The sequence below is a fragment of the Dromaius novaehollandiae genome, chromosome 1, assembly GCF_036370855.1.
Source record: "Dromaius novaehollandiae isolate bDroNov1 chromosome 1, bDroNov1.hap1, whole genome shotgun sequence".
NCBI classification, from domain to species: Eukaryota; Metazoa; Chordata; class Aves; order Casuariiformes; family Dromaiidae; genus Dromaius; species Dromaius novaehollandiae.
The window spans coordinates 195,231,608-195,249,378 of record NC_088098.1 but is presented as its reverse complement, the minus strand read 5'-3'; the positions used below and the strand labels follow the sequence as shown (position 1 = coordinate 195,249,378).

General features: G+C 36.9%; 1 long non-coding RNA gene across 8 annotated transcripts in view; it reads right to left on the bottom strand.

The window, feature by feature from the left end:
• Positions 1-3,953: 3,953 nt before the first annotated feature.
• LOC135327159 (uncharacterized) overlaps positions 3,954-17,771 on the bottom strand; it is a 36,683-nt gene continuing 22,865 nt past the window's right edge. For all 8 annotated transcript variants that reach the window (XR_010387283.1, XR_010387285.1, XR_010387289.1 and 5 more), the window contains one exon: positions 3,954-4,577. This is a non-coding gene — a long non-coding RNA (uncharacterized LOC135327159). The remainder of the gene's footprint in view (positions 4,578-17,771) is intronic.

The window sequence follows — 17,771 nt, the reverse complement described above, 5'->3', positions numbered from 1 at the left end:
TCTTTCCTTAGTCCCCTTTACTCCCTTTTCAGGCATATTAGAGGATTCTAAAGTCTTTTACATTATTTAATTTTCCTTTCCCCTCCTCATTTACCATGTCTTCATGAACTTTCATTTTGTTGAAACAAATTAAGTCCTTTATTTTGAATATGCTCCAAGTTTCATTGAGGGAATGTTGCCACAGAGGAGAGGCATATTCTTTGAATGGGCAGAAAGTCAACTTGGTGACCTGAAATTTGTATAAAAATAATAGTAGAGAAACTTGCAATAAACTCATCTGTAGCACTGAAAGCTTAAACAGTCTCTTGTTAAGTTTCACTAAAATCTGAAGGTTTCTGTGAGGGATCAATGTGGATCGAGAAGCACGGATTTGATTAGATGTTGATATGCATGTAAGTCTTTGGGTAGGCCCAGATGTTTTGACCATGCAGGCATCTGATTAGTCTACTTAAGGAAAACTTATTTTAACTTTCTTTTCACAGTATGGATAAAAATCAAAATGAATGGCCCCTCCTTTGGTAAGAAATACGGCAGTAGCAAAACTTTCAAGAGGCTCCTTGAAATTGCAAGCCACGGATTTTAATTGTTTGAACTCTTATGGTGATTGCTTTTTATAACAAAAGAATTCTTGATACTATCTTATTTCTTCTATTACAGCATAACATGTAACTGTTATACTTAAACTATGTAACTGTTCTAGGGTTTCCAAATGTAAGCAAGTGACTACTCATGGGATTAAATGGACTTGAGGAAGGCATTCATTCACATCCATTCACAGTTTCATTTTCCAGTTGCCCAGATAGTTTGTTACTAACAAAGTTTTTTTTGCATTCACTCCTACCAAATTTTGGCAAGAAAAGGTATGTAGTATGTTACGTATAGTACTTAAGGTTTTGATGTATTATCATTCCTTTTTTTACAATTAAGATTATTACTTTTATTTCACTTTTATCTTCTTAAAAAGTCAGCACAAACACAAATGCTTTTGCAAGCACTCCTACACACCATTCTCACTGAATTGATAGCCCTTTAGAAGTTTATGAAAGATTGCAATGCTTCTAAAACAATCCATCTTGTTCTGTCCTCTAATAATTATATATCCAGATGTGTTGAAGTAATATTAAATCGATGTTTATTTAATTGGACCTTGCAAAAACATCAATTTCTGAACATACAAACACTGAGTAAAAGAGTAGTGAGGTAATTTTACTTCTATGTATGTTACTGGTGACACTTTTTTTAAATAGAAAAATTACAAGGAACAGGAAAGAGCCACAAAATCATCTAAGAATGTGGAAAAAATGAGAACCATAAAAAGCTCTATCTGTTTAGCTTATCCAAAAAAAAAAAAAAAAAGATTGAGAGGTAACTTGATTACAGGGTAAAAGCAGATTCCTGGGGAGAAAATAGTGAGTACTAAAGAGCTATTTAATCTATCAGAGGAAGGCATAACAAGAGTCAATGACTGGAAGCTGAAGGCAAACAAATGCAAATAGAAATAAGGTAGCAAATTTTTAGCAGCAGGTGTGATTACTACTTGTATTATCTTAGTTCTGGGAAGCCAAGTCGTGGATCAGGTCTCGAAAAGAAAAGAAAAGAAAAGAAAAGAAAAGAAAAGAAAAGAAAAGAAAAGAAAAGAAAAGAAGAAAAGCCTTGCCAAAAGGTTACATTTAAAGCATAAGATGAAATATCACAATAAATCAATGACATAATATTATCCAGTATGACAGACAGCAGTTTCAGGCCACAATTTCATGATACAAGCTGTTGGGTTGAGACACTGGCTTAAGGTATTTCTGCTCTGTCAAGACTGATTCTTCCTGCTCTCACAACTTACCCACAGCTGTGAAACAACTTTAAAAACTGATCCATAAAAAAAGAAAAAGTATTAAAAGCAGGGTTTTGATTTCTTCTCTAAACAAAACAGTGGTAGAATTGACAAAAGTTTGGAAGTGTTTTGACTTAATGAATCCTAAAGAATGGCTTGACTGAAGTTTTCCTAACTACCTCTATTTCTCAATATCAACTTCAATGCAGTTTGCAGGACATCTGAGTTTGCTGCATTACTTGTGGAAAAAGATTGTGCATAGCACAGGGAAAATACGCAAAAGGGAAGTATATGGTTGTTTTGTTTTTTCACAGAAAATCACTAGGCCAGTCACCAAATCTCAGGCATGGATAAGGTAAAACATCAACAAGAAATAAAACTTAGGCCATGGCCTATTAAAGATTTCCCCCCTGCAAAACCCCATCATCCTAATCAATTCTAGCATAAAAGATACAGAGATTAGCTAGCGATTCCCGATACCACGGCTCTGTCACCAGATTCTAGGCACTGTCTGCGGTAGTTTACAAACACAACAGGCCATTATTGTCTGACTAAGAAGATTAAAGAGGAGAAGCTGAGAGCAGTATTTTCCATTATCAAAGTTTTTGCTACATATTTTTGAGATTGAGAATCATATGGCTTGCCCCTGAAATACATCAGGGAGAAAACTGGGATGCCTGAAGAGTGCCTAATCTTGGCTTCTAATAGAAAAACATGTACAGGAAAAAAACCCCTCTGATTTCCATTCCATTATTTACATTATTAGCAGATTATGTCAACACACCAAACATCCACAATTGATTATGAATACCTCCCTGAAGTTGAGCCTATCATGCAACACATATTGCACCAGGAATCTCCAGAAGAGGTAATTTCTGGGGTTGGGAATGCTGAAGAGGAAAAAAAAAAAAAAGGTAGGGTGAACACTCTGCAGATAGCTCCTGAGATTCAAGGGCAAATGAGTATACTCATTTTGTTTATTACCCAGACTTTCTCCCTCTCCTCCCTAGAGGTGACCACCCTCCTCCTACTGGTTGGTGTAATTAGTTCTGTATCTCACTGAGCTGAAGATTCATGTTTAAATGCTAGATACAGAAATAGTTCAACTATATATAATAGCATTTACTTTTTTTTTTTATTTCTTGTTAAAAATATTTCAAACTACAGCTTAATGAGCTACATTAAAATAACGTTATTTCTTTGCAAAGTTTAAATATTTAACAGCTGCAACATTCAGCCTCACATGCTCACCCATTGCACCAATTTTTTCCACAGGACCGTGGCCTCCCTGTGTGCGCAGGACATACGCTGCTCCGGAAACGAATAAGGGTTGTGTATCAAATTAGATTATTTATAGGTTCCTATATGTGCTTGCTCTAGAAGTTATGTAGAGAACAAGACAGACAACTACAGGAAGAGAGCAATGGGCCTGTGGTTAAGGCAGTTGAATGCCACACAGGAACATTCAGTTCTGCCTCTGCCTTTGCCATAGGGCTCTATGAATAAGGAGCAAGTCAGACCAAACACCTTGGCAGGTGGCCACCAAAGCTGTGTTCCTCATTTTCTGGGAGTCCAAACCGAAGCACCTTAGGCCTTTTACGTAGAAACATCAAGCATCTGATTATAATGGAAACTTTGGTTTTTGAGGGAGAAAGAGAGCTGGAGGCATACGGTTAAAAGGTGGGAGGACCCAGTTGATCAGGTTGACTTCACTAGTGACTGACCGAGTGGCTCAGCTCTTCCCTTTGTAAAACAGGACAACAGTGCTCTCCTGTTGTGGGAATACACGAAAATACTGTGAAGCTCTTGGATAACATTTTAATAAGCCTACAAATAATAATAAAAAAGAAGATATTTGATTTTCTATATACAGAGACAAGTTTGGATATTTTCATCCATTTATTACCCTATACTGATATATGCTCTTTTTCAATTTGTATCACAGCTATTTGATTTTAGTACTCAATGAAACTGTAACATAGTCAAATGGAATAGGACAGGGAACAGTATTCATGTAAACCAAAGATATTCTCTGGTTTACAAAAATAAAAATATCTTCACTCTCAGCTGTATAGTAAGTCATATAACCATGTCCACAAAAATCGAAAAGCAACAGGAGAGCTAGTAAAAGTTAATGTCTTTTTGTACTTATTTTATTGGCCTACATCACAGCGTACCATCACCTGAAAGCTTTTAGTAATAATAAGCTGCTAAGAAAATAGCACACTGCAAAATAAAATAAATACACATTGTATCCAAACAGTAATAATTAAAAAAATCGACCAACATCTTTAAAAATGACCTGAATAGAGTTCCAGTAGTTACTCTGACTTCAAAATCTGAGTTAAGAGAAGGTTTCATACTACAGCTACGGAAAACGCAGATGATTATCTCCTTTTTAGGTAGGAAGTCATTAAATGTAAAAACATAACACAATAATAACAGCAATCAAGAGTTTTTGGCAGGTGAGACAACAAAGGTATTTCAACCATGACTGACAATATCCAGAGTACACAGTATACGAATGATACTAAAGTACATGGGAAAAAGACTCGGAGACAATACCATTTTATAGGGAGATTTTCATGAATTAGAAGCAAATAGAAATGGGAGTAAAATAAAAATTGAGGTTCAGGTCTACAGTCAGATCTTCAGAGTAGAAACTTCCAGTCTTTCAAAGTCTCATTAACTCAGTCAAGCCCCAGGAATATAAAGGTCCATTTGAACAATCCAGTGACAGGATTAGGGCCTAAATATGTAAACAGAAAAAGGATGAAATCAGATAAACACAGTGCACAACAACAAAAGAGGCACCAAACTAGTCCCAGAAAAATAATTTGAGTGTCTAGAATGTTGCAAGATTTACATTTTTATTGCAATATGCTGCAGCCATAAAGAAAAGCTACAATGATATATCAAGAGGTTTATACATCAATGAATCAAGTGGATTAATTGATCACAGCATATTCTTCTTCAGGCAAACATGAGTACCTGAAGTCCATCTGCTGACCTCTAGTGTGCTGCTGTTTTTTCATACTTATATATAATTTCTTTTATTATTTTAAATAAAAGAGTGGCCTAAGATCAATAAGGGGGATATTTTTATCTTAATTATCAACTTCTCATTCTTAGACATGTAGATTTTTAGCCTCCTCATAATAGGGTGGCAAAAACTAAAATGAGGTAATCGTACCATGTTTTAAAACACTAAAATTGACAGAAAGTAATATTACTACCATAAAAACGTTCATTCTCATGCCCATCTGAAGGTTGTAAGGAGTTCTATCTTGGCAGTGTGTTAGATGAAGTCACTTTTTATGCTGATGTTTTCTCACTAACATACTAATAATATCCCACAGTACCATATATCTAGAATGCACAACTGCCAATAAGAAAATAGGTTTTTTTTTCTCTCCTTCACACACACACGTGTAGGTTAAAATGAGGGTAGCCAACACTGAAATATATGCTTTAATATAACTAGAACATTTAACAACGGCAGTGAAGACACAAGAGGAATATCAGTTTTATGATAGAACAATTCCACAGTATAGCCTGTGGTTCTGTGCAATATCCTATTATTGTAGGTTCAGTAGCAGTACTTATCAGCCAGTCTACAGTGGAAATGGGAAGTGGTCCATGATTTCTGTCTGCCTATGACCCTCCCATAGATCCATCAGCTTTGAAGGGTGTAATGGTCTTCAGTCTGATCTGCTAATTCATCAGCAAATGTTCACCTGCAAATGTTGCAGCACCTTCACTGTTACTAGCTCTTTGAGACAGGCAGAGCAAAGATAGTATGAGAATGTCTAGGAGTATGAAACTGTTCCTCCCTTTGCTATAGTACAGCCATGCCTTCAGAGATCAGCATGTAACAAGACAAATCAACATAAATACATCTTCTCACCAAAAAATGGTTTAGGAGAATCAACTACCTCTAATTAATTTTACTTTTCCTACTTGATGGTTTAAGACCCAGCAAGAGTCTTCATCTGAACTAAATTAATATGTTTAAAAATTATTCCAAGATACATAAAAGGACATAAACATCTCAAGTTCATTCAAAGTAGATGTTGATTTGCATATACCACTCATGGAGAGGTAAAGACTCAAATCGTTATTAGTTCTATGTGAAAAAAATATAAATGGAAATAATATAGGCAAAGGTTTCAGCTCGCTATGCACATGGGCATTATGACCCCAATTTTTTCAAACTCTGACACTGACTTAGACTATGTACATGTGAGGAAACTCATATATATGTAAGAAAGATGCAATTTCCAAAATTTGTGGAAAAAGGCAACATTTTTGTAGTCTTATTGTTTGTTTTAGTTCAGAATAGGTATTTAAAACTTTATTTCCATTTTAATGTTGAATTTACACTTGTATACCACATGCTTCACAGCAAATTGTATGTTCTAAAGAACCTGTAATACCACATTTGTAATATAGGGTCAAAGTCTGGCTACTTCATCTCATGACAGTTACAGACTTAAACCTAGCTGTCTCTCAGTAAGCACACTGGGGCAGGGCGAGAAATGGCAACTCAGCAGGGCTCCGCATTTCTCCGTTTCTGCGGAGGTCCCAGGCACAATGCTGAGCCTGTCAGTACTGAGCATGGAGAAGCCCAGCTGCCGGGCTGGTCTCCCCGCATGGCTGCGCCCAGCCACAGGTATCCAGGCAGCACGCTTTTTACCAGCAAATGTCTGGAATGCCGCAAAGTGTGCTCCCTCAGGAATCTGCATGTGACTGCCTTACCTGGCCATCACAACTCTTCCACCGAACAGCCTGAAATTATTGAAAGGCTATTAGCATCAAATTCCTTTTCAGAGGGTCACATTTGTCAGCAACACAATTTAAAAATTTCTCTTCTCCATGAACATACTATGCATTTTAATATTTTAATCTGGACACTTGACAGCCAGACACTTAAGACAGTATTTCTTCTTCTCTTGCAAAAATGCATTATCAGTTTATATTTCCACAACTGGTGATCTGAAAGGTATCAATCTATTTTAAAATTAACAAGAAAGAAAATACAAAGCTATTTTTTTCAGGTTATGCCTCCCTGATACTAAAGTTGCCTCAGCTCTATTTTAAGTGAGAGAAAAAATTCTAATTCACACCTGTTTGCTATTATCCCCATAAGACCATAAGCCAATGGAAAATTAATAAAGTGCAGATGCATTTCCTCTAGCCAGATGTACCCTTTTTCAACCTGTGAGTTCTAGCACATGCTGAATGAGGAAGGAAAAGGATCAATGCAATTGGTATAGAAACTGGCTATAAAGGCCTCATGCAAACTGAACACTTCCTCCTCCTAGCAAGAATTCTTACACAATCAGGCAGGACCCAGAGCAGGGAACTGAATCAATTAACTATATTACTAAAGTATTATGGAATATAGTTTTTGGAAACTTGACTTAATAATTTAATTGTGAAGAAATGACTGTACTTGGTGCTCATTGCTACTATGAGACGAATACAAATTTTAGTGCCTTTGCAGCAAATGCAAAAAAATACCTTTTCATGGCAGCCATCTTGCTGTGACATTACAAATCAAACTAAACAATTAAACGCAGTGCAGTCCTTGGTGACAAGTTGGAAAATAGTCTAAGCTATGTTATTTGGGAAGTAATCATACAAGCAGAGTGAAGAAGTCCCAATAAGTAATACAACTACATTTGAGAATAGTTATTTTAAGGTTTCCATATGAATGACAGTTACTAGTGGCACATGCACAGCTGCACAGCTACATCATCCTCCCGCCTGCTGCTCAGACCAGTAACTCTAGCATCACCTTAGACCCAGCATTTACTCCAGATCCTAAGATTCACACAATGTTCATCCCTTGCAGATACTTTCAGTGCGACATTTCCAAGACAGTACTTTCCTTAATTCTTCCAATTGACTAAAACATTCAGTTATCATCATGACATTTTGATCCAGCAACATTTTTCAGCAACTGTTCTTAAAACACTGCTCTCCCTCCATACTCATGCAGAATGCTGCTGCAAAGACCCTTTTCCACTTTGAGAGCTTGTTGCTGTTTTCTTATCATTCCCTGACTTCTCCTTTAATATTTAGTACGTTACTTGTCTTCACTTTCAAGGCCCTTCCTGGCTTATCACTACTGCATCTACTGTTCCTTAATCTTCATCAGGAAGTCAGCTGCAGTTTGTTCATATTTGAAGCTAGGCCAATTTTCATTAAAAATGAGAAGACCATTAGGTCATCCAGTCTGATTTGCCATTTATTGTTTGGTACTTGCCTAAAATACTTCTCAAAAACTCCAAGTTTTATTTCAAACCTTTTGGAGATGCTTCTTATATCTCTTCCCTTTGTATCTCCTGTATGTCATCCAGTATCGAGAGTCCAGCTTCTGGCTCTTCTGTCACCCACATTACATTTTTAAACAAGCCTATTCTGTCTTCTCCTATTTTACTCTCTGCAATTGAAGGAAATGGCCTTAAATATTTGAAAACACACTTCACTGCTTTTCTTCAAAGCTTTGGCTGAAATTCAGCTTACTAAGATACCCATAAAAAACAAAATTAACAACTAAACCATCAAGGTAATCAGACTATTGTCTATCATCAAAGGGTGCGATAAAAAGTTACATACACACCACCTAATTTTAAGTATCTGAAGTAGGCAAGTGTTTGACTTAGCAAATGGATCTTCTTATACCATAAAGGGAGAGAGGCTCAAGTAATTTGTAGAAGAAAATCCTTAAGTATTCCAAACCGTCCTCTGAAGGAAGACCGTTCTTTCCATTAACTATGGAGATGGCATAATCAGATCAGTCTGTTGATGTAGGTACCTAAAGTTATGGGGTATTAACTTTACCCCTAAACTCCTATTATTTCCCTTCTCATCTGTGCATATTTTTTGTTTTCAACTTTAGTATGTTTAAATTGCAAGTTTTTAGGGTTGCAGATAATTGTCTATGTTTGAGTAGCTAAGCATCACAGGAACTTGGATGACCAAATAACACTCCTTTATTTTAAAGTAATACAAACAATCTTACAATACTATATAGTGTTTTATTAAATAGTACCTGATTATGTAATTATAATATAATTATACACACATACCACGTAGAAAGTGTACAGCCATGCATCAACCTCAAGCTTGTGATTTTCTAACTTCCTTAATGCTGAAACAAAGAGCTGGAAATGTGCTCATGGAAGAAAAACAGCTGGTGCCAACCCAGTCTGTATTTCAGGCAAATCCCCAATAAAATTCAACAGAGTGGAAGAGAGAGGAGAGAAAGAATGATGAGAAGGTACATGTGGACCCAGGATGCACACAAAAGTTTTGGCAGAGGAGGGGAGGGTGGGGTGGGGTAGGGGGAACACACCATGGAAACTCTTGTCACGTGAGAGACAGATGTTTTAATAAGCTGCTGAGAGTTTTCTGAAACATTTAATGAGAAAATGATAAATGTAAGACTTGTAAAGTAAAATTAAGGAATATAAGGAGTCCCTTGGTATATGCAAAGAGTCCAGACCCTACAAAGCTTGCTTCTCTCTCCTAAATTTATTGTACTTGTATACCCTTTTATATACCCTTTTCTAAGGGGGATTTCAGTAAGGGGAAGAAGGTCCTTAAAGTCCAAAATAAGGGAGCAAAATCCCTAGATATATTTTGGATGATACTAAGAAAATCTGTGAGTCTCCAAAAACATGTTTATTGCTGGGAAAAAGAGACTGAAACACTATGAAGAAACAATGAGCTTCAAGAGGTTATTTGAATCGAATTTGGAAATCTAATCCTAGTGCAAACAGTAAGCAAGAGCAAAAGTCATAGCAGGCTTCGTGTACAAAAGAAACAGAATAGAACAGCTAAGATTGCTGAAGATGTTCGTGCTCTGGCTCTGTTCTGTCCAGGTAACAGAAAAGAAGTTCTTTCAAAGCCCAAAGTGAGAAAAATTTCTGCTGAAGCAAAGTGCTACCTTAAAAACAAAAACAGACAGAAAGCAAACAAGTTCTAGAAGATGTCAACTATGTGTAATTTCTCATTACAAAAAAGACACCACAGTATTCCAGAGTACTAGAAAAGTCACAAATTATATACCCATGTTCAAAAACGTATTGGGGAAAACCAAGGATTTGTTAAAAGCCTTTCACCTGACTGACCAAAGTTAAAAACAAAAAACAAAAAACAAAACAAACAAACAAAAAAAACCCCAGAAGATTATCACTGGCCAGAGTCTAATCAAAGTGGACTCAGCAAAATCCTTCCATTTTTATGAAGGTCATGCACAAGATGCTACCAGGCAAGGGATGGGCACATGCCCTCCTCCAGATGCAGCTATGCCAGATGAGGAGGCGACTGTCCCTTTCACTCCTAGCTCTTCATCCCAGACCCCTTCTCTAATCTACCACTCTTCTCCGATACGCTGGCTGATCTGCTCATGTAAGCACTTAAACATTAGTTACTTGCTAGCCTGGCTCAGCTGGACTGAAACAAGTTTGAGTGCAATAACACAAGCAATTCATACAGCAAACTGGAACAAGCGGTGTTTTTTCTATCAAGAAAGACAGTAACCAACAGCTAAGGACCATAATGTCAACTAGCAGAGCTTCAATTATAAAAGGATGGGCACCTTAGGCGAGACCCCACTTCATCCTGGAGCAAAATCTGTTTACTCAAATATTTTACGTTGTTTCTTCTTGTGAATCAATATAACTATGATCAATTTCATTCATGGCAAAAAGTTAACAGCCAAGTGTCACAAGTTAATGGATTTGGTCCTATGTTTTTAATATATTTATCATATCTAGAAACTATCTAGAAACTGAGGTGGCTGAGTACCATGATATATAATCTGCAGTTATTAAGATTACTCATAATCATGGAAAACTGTGTAAATCTAATCAAAATGAACAAAAGTGAAACTTAAATGTTGATAGATAGCAAGCACATACTAGATTAAAAATAAAAGGAAACATTCTCCATTTTATTGGGTTTCAAATTAAAGCCACAGCTGTAGAGGATTTAGTGTAATAAAACTAAATGTGAGATATTATGGGAGCAGAAGGTGATAGTTATTTACAAAATTTCTGAGTAAGTTGATTTTAACCACTCGCATTCATTCTCTCACAGATTTCATTCACTTACACAAGCACCAAGACTTGCATGTCCAAATGGTCAGTCCAGGATACTTCCATGCAACACAGAAGACAAGGGTCATCAGCTGACAAGTCCCCATCACATCTCTGCAATAACAAACTAGTTTTTTGAGCAGATCTTTCATATCCTTTAGAAATCACCAGCTGTTACGAATAGTCCTTTGCCTCAGGATCTTCCATAACTTAGGCTAGGTTGCTGTCCCTTGTCTGTTTTCCCTTGTTAGGTGTTTAGGTCTGAAATGCCTGTCTGCAGCCTCTTTTCCTGTTCAGCTAACAGGAAAAAGAATGGCATCTGTGATATACTACAACTTGTTGCCATCCTCCTAGCCTTAGGATGCAAGACCTTCTGCTGGCACATCATCTGTGCTGTGGAACACATATACTGTTAGGAATGGTGTCCTGGGGACAGTGTCCTTCATTAACAGTACCTGCCATTCCTTTAACCCTTTCTTCTGCTGTTTCTCCCGATGTTTACACACACATTTCCATTCATACTGCATTCATACCAATTTAAGCATTTCTGTCACAAATCTTAGCATTTTTATGCTAGTTAAACTGATCTGATGACTAGTCAATGCAGAAAGGACAGGTTCTGCTATTCTATTGCCTCCTCCCTTTTGCCACGTTTTTCACATGCCAAGTAATTTATCCATGAAATTCACTGCTATGAGAGGTGACAGAGTCCAGTAACAGAGTGGACTACCAAGAAAATTCAGAGTTACTAACATAAATATAATGCCTCTATCAAAAAAGTATTGTTATTACAGACTACAAGTTAAACTATTTACTGCATAAAGAAATCGAGAAGAAATTTATTTGGAGTTAACACCAACTTAAGCACCAGAATGTAGTTACTAGTGAAACAGGAAACTGTATTATGGTTCAAGCCAGTATGGCAATTCTTACATAAAAAAATCAATCAAAAGAAGGAACAGCAACTTGATTTCATTATTAAATCTTTATTCACAATATCATGCTAACTTTTCCTACAGTTTGTGCTAAATGTTATTGAAAGCATATTAACAATAGTATAGTCATAGTTAGAATTTTTGAAATAGCTGCTTCTAAAGTTTGGACACATTAAGCTCTTCTGTATGCAATAAAAACAAATACATAAAAAATGAAAATCAACATGTAAATGATTATAAACTCATTTTCTTCAGCACTGCAAGTTCTATTTAATTTTTTTTCTTGATTTCTGGTCACAGCCCATTTCTTAGAAGTTTGTTTGACTACTTTTCAAAGACCTGAAATTGAACACTTTTCCCCTTATCAAACTCCTCTCTGGACACCTACTTTCTTACTGTTGAACTTTCCAAATGGCTTTCAGTTTGATAACTCAAATATAGCTTGATTTTTTTTAAAGGGTTGTTTTAAAAGAACTCCCATCACAGGCAATGTCAAAAAGCATCTGAAGAGTGACCACTTACCAATCACTTACAAATACGGGAGCTAGGAATAACTAGTTTCTTAAACAATTGGTATGCCTTCACTATTCTCCTTGTTTATCCTAATTAGATCATTCTGTTTTAGTCTGAAATTATATTGTGGTAGCACGTACAGAAAACCAATACCCGATTGTATTATTCATTACACAGACATATAGAAAATGATAATTCTTTCTCAAAGAGCAGTCTTAATAAAATCATAAAGGGTAGGACACAACAAGAAAAAGAAACAAAAGAGAGGACATAAGGAAGGAGCTTCATATATTTTGTAAGGTCTTTTCCCCCCTAGTGTCTGGGAAGGTAAAGAGCAAGAGAATGCAAGAGTGCCCAGGGGTATAAAAACAAGGAGGGGCTGCCAGCGATGCCAAAGCAAGGATGGGACTCCATGGTTTGATAAGTGAATGGATCAGGTTAAACATGGCAGGAATAAATGGCAGAAGCATTGCGTAGTAGAATAGAAGGAACAAACGAAGACTCACATGGTCATTAATATAGACAGCACAAAGAACCAGAAGGATAGCCTAGTAACTCTTTCTTGGGGAGAGAGAATGCAGGTGGTAGTAAGACCAGAGAAACTGAGAAATTTAAAGAGCTAGATAAACTCTGAGCAGTGGCACTTGAATGTAGGCCAAGGTACTGGTTCTGTTAGAGAAAGAAATGTAAGTGGATGTATAGCTGTGGGTCTGAGAAGACCATACTGGCCACAGTGATAGAAAAAAATTGTCCGGCATAAAAGAAAGCCAAGAGTTTGCAGGTAGGCAACACACCATTTCTGAATCCAAAAGGCAACATACCTTGCATCTATGTTCTCAAAGTAGCAAACTAATCAACACTAGGAAATCTGAACATAAAATTTATTCCCTTTAACTTATTCTGTTCTTCAGATCATACAAATTATGAATTTGTGAGTAAAAGAATGGCCACTTGCCAGATTTATCTTTTAGTGTTACAGCTTTTGCCTGTTATCATTTTAATAGTATCCTCCATCTACAAATACTGATCAGTTTCTAAAATAAAAAGGGCATTTGCTTTATGTAAAGCTATTTTATTATATTCTTGAAAATATGTAATACATGTACATAAGTCATAATACATATCACCATACATTTTACCATAAAGTTGCCATATACCTCCTTTTTTCTTTTTAAGGAGTAGGGAGACAATTCCAACAAAATAAGCTCATTGTGGAAGAGGTGTAAACTAACTTCGACTGTTTGAATGTGAAGGGATTTCTTGTTAAAGATGTTTATTTGCTTATCCCAATATTATGAAAGCTATCTATTTGGTAATAAAAACTTTGAGCTTGAAACAGACATTTCTGAACTTCTTATTGATGATTAATGTGCAGCTTAAGAGAACCCCTACTTTGTGATGAGCACTAAGAAGCCAAGCATCAGATTACAAAATCTTATATTCTACTTTCATTCTAGTTTAACAGTAAGAACTCTTTTATTCTTAGTATCTTGTTTTAAATATTAAACTGCAAAGAGTTCATCAGGATATGTTGCCATAAGAGTAGAGCATCTATTTTGAAGCGTGAATGTCATTTTAATATTTTCTGCTTATAGTGCTTACATATTAACCACAACATATTTTTGAACATGAAGATTTCGTACAATGCATTGTATATATCAACAAAACACCTAGGTTTACACTGTATATACACAAAAGAAAAATGTCATCAACAAAGCAGCAAAATTTTTACAACTCATATAGTAAACTTTTAGACTATACTTACCACTTGGTCCCCATGTTGTACAAGTTATTTTCCTGAAACAAACGAAACATTTCTTGCCATTTTAAATGTTTTCATTTATTATCTAGGCATATATTTCAGAGGTACACAAAAGCTCTAGGCAGGACCATGTCTCCATTCTGCATGGTATAGAGCAACATATGAAGATCAAACAGCTCACAGTGCATTGTCTCACTTGCTTTAGAACAACGTAGCATTTAACTATGGTGTTACTAGAAATACTACAGTAGTACAAGGGGATCCCAACCACAGGTCTAGGTCTGTTTGTGCAAAGCACAGTTCAAATTCACTGTAAAAAGACAGTCCTTGGTCTAAAAAGCTTACAGCTAAAATGGACTACACAACCAAGAATGGCTAATCTAATACGAGCCTTCAAAGTGCTAGATATAAGACCGCAGCCCCTATCCTTACACCACAGAGCTTACAGTCTAATGGACAGGGGGGACACGGGAGACAAAAAGAGAGTAAATACAGAAGTATAGTGAATTATCATGGCAACAAAGGGCCTCCTAGTTGTGGAACTGGTGCGGGGTTCTTCTGGTGGGGAATGGAGAAGATTGCAACAAAGGGCTCGCATAAAGCACAACCTGAATGGAACAGGCCACAAGAAGGAAGGAGCTAAAAGAGAGTACTTTGAAACGCAAGATAGCAAGGGAGGATAAGCTGGAGGCAGAAGAGCCAATGAGCAGCAGGCCGTGGAGGCTCGTTTGGCAGCAGGCAGGCGGGCAGGCAGGCAGCAGCTGGCTGGGCGGGCAAAGGTCCCCGCTGGCCGCTGTGGCTCCCTGGCTGCAGCTCCAGCTGGCTCCTTGCACGGGTTTCCCCCAAGGCCACACGAGGCAGGGAAGCGAGGAATGAGCCGGGTCCTAACGCCCTGGTGTCTGGAGGCAGCTGAGGCTGATGGGGAGCAGGTTGTCCTGTGCTAAGCCCATTTCATTTCCTACCCGTTGGTGCTGCAGTCCCTGCATTAGTGCTTCTGCAGCTACTTCCACTGGCTGGAGTCACAGAAATGATGTTTCTATCATATTAACGGGGACAATTTTATGATCATGCTGCTAGCTGGCCCAAGGCAACATTTGACTCTTGTATTGATCTAATAGGGAAAAAAATCTAAGGCCACTTGAACTTAGTCTTGTGCAATACCCTAGTGTTTTGGGTGACTGGCAGAACTGTGTATAGCCAGGGGTGAAAACACCACCCCAAGATAAAAGGGCTAGAAGATTCAACACAGAGGAAAAGGTCAGTACATTCAGCACCTAACATAAACCCTATGTTTATAAGAACACAGATTAAGTTCTCAAAACAGCCACTGAACTTAGCCTTAGAGCTTTGCATCTTCATCACACAGTATAAAAAAGAAAAAAGATAAGTGCTCTGAAACAGGTGGAAAAGTGAAGCATGAAAACAGAGATGCCGCCCTCTACATCTACCCCAGTGTCTCAAATACAGCAACCCAGCTTCAGTGGCAGCTCCTGATCTATTTCCATTTTGCTGTCTCCTTCCTCCCCTCGGCTATAGTTCAACAGCACTTGAACATGAGATAGTGGTCCTCAGTTATATTTCTATATCAACTCTTTTAGTAAAACATCCTGAAATGGCTTGAAAATGGGTGCTGGAATTTGAAACAGGATTGAAATTGGTACTTTTATTGCCGTCCAGGATATTCTATAGGAATTGTGATTAATTTTATTAATAATTATGCTTAGTTTCCATTAATGTGTCAAGTCTTGCAGCTCAAACCAGACAAGGGATAGATGGATCAGCTCTGTTAGGTGAGCACAGACATGCTCCTGCTCCTGAAAATGAACAGGGACATAGGCAGAAAACTCGCACACAATATACTGCCCCAAGGAGTATAAAGTGAAAAATTTATGGAAATAGTAGTATTTTATATAAATGTGTCTGTTTGGTATAAACTCCTTCACTACATATTATGCATGATAGAATAGGACTGCTATTTCAAAGCCAAAATACCTGATTCATGATATCCTAATAACTCCACAGCACCAGTCTGTCTTATTATTATCAAAACCATAGTCCCTCATCCAGAGAGCAAAAATTCTGGAGGTGATGGAAGCTTATAATTAATCCTGCTATATAGCACATGAAAAAAAACCCTAATGATTCAAAACAATATCTGAAGATTCTTATTTTACTTTCTTTTCAATACTCTTCCTCTCAGCTTGACACTGTGAGTACATGTCTGTATTCATATTATAATAGAGATAAGAGCGCAGAATAAGAGATGCTTCAGAAATGTAGAACTGGAACCCTGGACCAGTTTTAGGCCTGCTTCTTGCACTGCTCCACTTCTGTAGGAAGCTTCTGTATTATCAACGATAAATTATGCAACCTGTTGTCAATAGATAAACCTGTTCTACTTTTGTCATTTTTAATAAACTACAAAAAATTAAATTGGTAAGAAAGCCAAAATTCAAGGACTGCTAAGATAAGCAGAGGCCAACTGGTTTGCCTGAGTAGGTGTTTTCACAATATGGAAAACACTAGATCAGTGCTATAAACTTGCCAAATACAAATATTTCTGAATTTGTCCAAGTTATTACAAAAACATACAGGTTGCAACACAAATACCTTTAGTCTCTCATCAGATAGTCTGGAAATGAATATACAGAAACTGTGTCACATTGGGGAAAAAATAAAACTAAAAAAATCATTGTTTCTCAGTTCCAACTTACAAGAGAGATGTTGCCTATAAGCTCAACAAATTAAGGATGGGAAAAAGAGCAATCAGATGCAATAAAATAGAACTTTTTTAAAAATAAGTACATTGAATGAAGTAATTGATAGCACACACGTCTAACATGCACATAATTTCTCACGGAATCAAATGGGTAGGAGCATCTATCATATTTTTTATATATAATGGCATCAAGTTTCACTGTGGGCTGCAATATTGAGGGCATGCCTTTAGGCTGACATGTTCATTTAGCATATGAGTCATTCAGTGTGGAAACAATATAACAGAAACATCCACAAACTAATGAATTGTGGAAGAATTATAACATTTTCCCCTTCAGGCTTCCACCTACTAAAGTGTCACAAATAATGTTAATATCACAAAAATGATTTAGTAAAAGAGGAATTAAACACTAAATGACAGTCAAATCTTTGTCTTTTACAAGTCAATCACTTGCTTTGACCATTTTTATTTGAAACAATGTCATTCAGTACAGACACCTTAGAAAAGATCAATAGAAAAAAAGTAGGTAACACTTCAACCTTGATTTTTTTATGATTGCTGCAACTACAGATAAGATACCTCTATGACATGGAAACTGCAAACCACGTTTTTCTTGATTGATATTGTCCTTCAGAATTTGATGGGTTTTTTAAACTCAAAAGAACTCACCTCTTCCTTCCTCCCCCCCCCCCACCAAAGACAACTTTAAAATATAAACAGATCAAATAAATAACCAAACACTTGTCAAGCAATGAACCAGAGAGAAAGATTAGCACTGCAAAAAAAAAAAAAAAGTCGTGAGCAGCCTAACTTCTTCCTTTCAAGCTACTACGATAGCCTACAGAATCACGTCAATTTGAAAAACTATAATAAAATGTATCTAGCGTACACACTTGTCCAGTGC